The sequence below is a fragment of the Chrysochloris asiatica genome, unplaced genomic scaffold, assembly GCF_000296735.1.
Source record: "Chrysochloris asiatica unplaced genomic scaffold, ChrAsi1.0 scaffold00117, whole genome shotgun sequence".
NCBI lineage: Eukaryota > Metazoa > Chordata > Mammalia > Afrosoricida > Chrysochloridae > Chrysochloris > Chrysochloris asiatica.
Genome location: NW_006408635.1, coordinates 7,448,454 through 7,452,121, shown reverse-complemented (window position 1 = coordinate 7,452,121; position 3,668 = coordinate 7,448,454).

Here is a 3,668-nt window from a genome sequence, read left to right as displayed (position 1 = left end):
TATGCATTTGAGTTATGGTGTTGGAGGAGAATATTATTAAAAGCATCATGGACTGTAAAAAGAGCAAACAAATCTGTGTTGGAAGAAGTACAGCCAGCATGTTCCTTGGACATACATATTATCAGTAGGGACCAGTCTTTAGACATCATACTTGGTAAAGTGGAGGGTCAGCAGAAAATAAGGAGACCCCCAACGAGATGGATTGGTAGAGTGACAGCAGCAATCAGCTCAAATGTAGCAACAACTGTGAGGTTGGTGCAGAGCCAGGCTGCGTTTTGTTCTATTGTGCATAAGGTCGTGCTATGCGTCAGTACTGATTAGGCAGCAACTGACAATTTTTCCCAAGGAATTTGTTCATTTCATCTAACTTGTCTAATTGATTGGCATAAAGTTCTTTGTAATTTTCCTTATTAAACTTTGTTTATTTTACCTTTGTTGGGTTAAATATTATTTTGTTGTTGTTGTTAAGTGCCGTCGAGTCGGTTCCGACCCATAGCGACCCTGCATAGGGTTTCCAAGGAGTGACTGGTGAGCTTGAACCACCGACCTTGCAGTTCAAACAGCTTTGCAGTCTGGCGCATTAACCTACAATGCCACACCAGAACTCCTTATTATAGAAGTAGCAAATTGGTTAATTGTTATTGTTAGTAAGTGTCGTGGAGTTGGTTCCAACTCATAGCAACCCTGTTAGGGGTTTCTGAGGAGCGGCTGGTGGGCTTGAACTGCCAAGCTCTTGTAGGATAAGCAGTCCAGGGCTTACCCTACAGTGCCAAACCAGGGCTTCAAATAGATTTGAAGTGTTATTCAAATCTTCTGATAGGACAAATAGATTAAAAAGAAAAAAATCCTAGTAAGGATAAAGATTTGATTAACATAATAAGAAACTGTTATTCAAATCTTCTATATCTTTTTTGGTCTGTTTGTTCTACCAGTTATTAGGAGAGGAAGGAGTTCCTAGGTGGCACTAATGGTTAAACACTTGACTACTAGCTGATAGGTTGGCAGTTCAAGCCCACCCAGAGGCACATGGGAAGACTGGCCTGGTGATCTGCTTCTGAAAGGTCACAGCCTTGAAAATCCTAAGGAACAGCTCTTCTCTGCAGACATGGCGTCACCGTGAGTCAGAACCAGCTACAACACGAAGAACAACAAAAGGTCCAAGCAATTTCATAAGTACCTATGTCCTAACCATTTACTTAGTAGCTAATTGAAAAGCAATATGTATAATGTAAAATTGTTGGGAGAGGATCATTAAAATCACCACCAATGACTGTGTGTTGTCCATGTATTTCATTTATCCCCTTTGGCCTTATGCATTGTGATGCTGTGTTATTTGATGCCTATGCACTTAGTAATGTAATGTAGTCTTGTGAATGGTCATGTCTGTCCCTGGCTTTCTGTGCTTGGGAGGTCTCTTTCTATGCTGCTGGTCTACCACTATTCAAGAAGACCACTGAGGTGTACTTGGTGAAGGCCATGAGTCCATCACCCGGGTTTCTGTCCCCAGACATTGGAGGGTCACAGCAATGTACTTGCAAATGTCCAGGGACTTCAGTGGTGGTTTCTCAGGCCCCAGTCCCCTACATCCTGTAATTGTGCACTCTGCTGAAGGTTGGCAGGTGGGTGCAGACCTGTGTCATGAATGGAGCTGAACGCTAGGCCAGGAGAAATTTACGAGAAGTCAGACTGCTTCCCTTCTACTTTCCACCCATGACAGGCTTTCTCCTCTTGTCACTATGTCAAGAGCAGAAGTAATTGAAGATCCCTAACACCCTCTTGCCCTACTTGTGCTGCCTCTCTCTGAGAGCCAACATGCAACACTTATCAATTTCTGTCAACACAACTTCCTAGATAGCTTTATTTTCCTCTTTTCATCTCTACTCTAGTCCTGGAGTTGAGAACTCTTATTTATCTTCTTGTCTGCTGAGAAAACCTCTTGACCAGCTTTTCTGCCTCTAGTCCGTGTCCATTGCAGCTTATTCCCCAAACTCTTATCAATGATATATTTCATTATTTTCAGGTGATATTGTTGTTATTAGGTGCCGTTGAGTCGGTTACAACGCATAGCAACCTTATGCACAGCAGAATGAAACCCTGCACAATTCTGCACCATCCTGACAATCGTTACACCTGAGCTGCAGCCACTGTGCTAATCTGTCTCCTTGTGGGGCTTCCTCTTTTTCACTGACTCTTCACTTTACTATGCATGATGTCCCTCCTGATAACATGCCCGAAGTATGAGAGATGGAGTCTCATCCTCCTGGTTTCTAAGGAGCATTCTGATGATACTTCTTCCAACACAGACTTGTTTGTTCTTCTGGCAGACAATGGTACTTTTAATATTCTCCACCAACACCATATTTCAATTGCATAGATTCTTCTACAGTCTTCCTTATTCATTGCCCAACGTTCACATACATATGAGGCTATTGTAAGTACCATGGTTTGGGTCAGGCACAACTTAGTCCTCAAACCGACATCTGCTCCTGAACACTTTAAAGAGGTCTTATGCACCATATTTGCCCAATGCAATCCGTCATTTGCTTTCTTGACTGTTGCTTCCACAAGTGTTGATTATGGATTTAAGCAAAATGAAGTCTTTGATAACTTCAATCTTTTCTCCATTTATCACAATGTTGTTTATTGGTCCAGTTGTAAGGATTTTTCTTTTCTTTACATTGAGGTGCATTCCATACTGACAGTTAGTTGTAGTCTTGGATCTTCATCAATAAGTATTTTAAGTCCTTTTCATTTTCAGCAAGCAGGGTTGTGTCATCTGCATAACATATGTTAATAAGTCTTCCTCCAATCCTGATGCCATTGATCATGATGCTATTTATTGGTCCTGTTGTGAGGATTTTTGCTTTCCTTATATTAAGGTGCAATCCATACTGAAAGCTGTAGTCTTTGATCTTCATCAGGAAGTCTTTTTCGCAACCAGTAAGCAAGGTTGTGTCATAAGCATATCAAAGGTTGTTAATGAGTCTTTCTCCAATTCTGATGCTATATTCTTCTTCCTATAATACATCTTAGTTACTTGCTCAACATACAGACTGAATAAGCATGGTGAAAGGATACAATGCTGATGCATGCCTTTCCTGATTTTAAATCATTCAGTGTCCTCTATTCTGTTCTAACAACTGTTTCTTGGCCTATGTACAATCTCTTCAGGAGCACATTTGAGTGTACTGGAATATCCATTTTTTGCAAACTTATCCATCATTTGTCATGAACTACACAGCCAAAAGTCTCTGTATAGTCAATAAAGCAGAAGTAATGTTTTTCTATGAGTCAGTACGACTCGATGACACCTAACAACAACAACAACAACAATGTCTTTCTGGTACTCTCTGATTTCCGTCAAAACATCAGTAATGATATTCCTTGCTTCATGTCCTCTTGTGAATCTGGCTTGAATTTCTGACAGCTCCCTGCAATCAATTGTGAATTATCTTTAGCAAAATTTTACTTGCATGTGATATTAGTGATATTGGTTGATGCTTTCCACATTATGTTGGATCACCTTTCTTTGGAATAAGCGCAAATATGGATCTTTTGCACTTTAACCCACCACTCCTCTGTCAGTTTGTCATACTGTGGTGGCTTGTGAGCTACTGTGATTCTGAAAGCTATGCCACCGGTATTTTAAATACCAGCACGGTCATCAA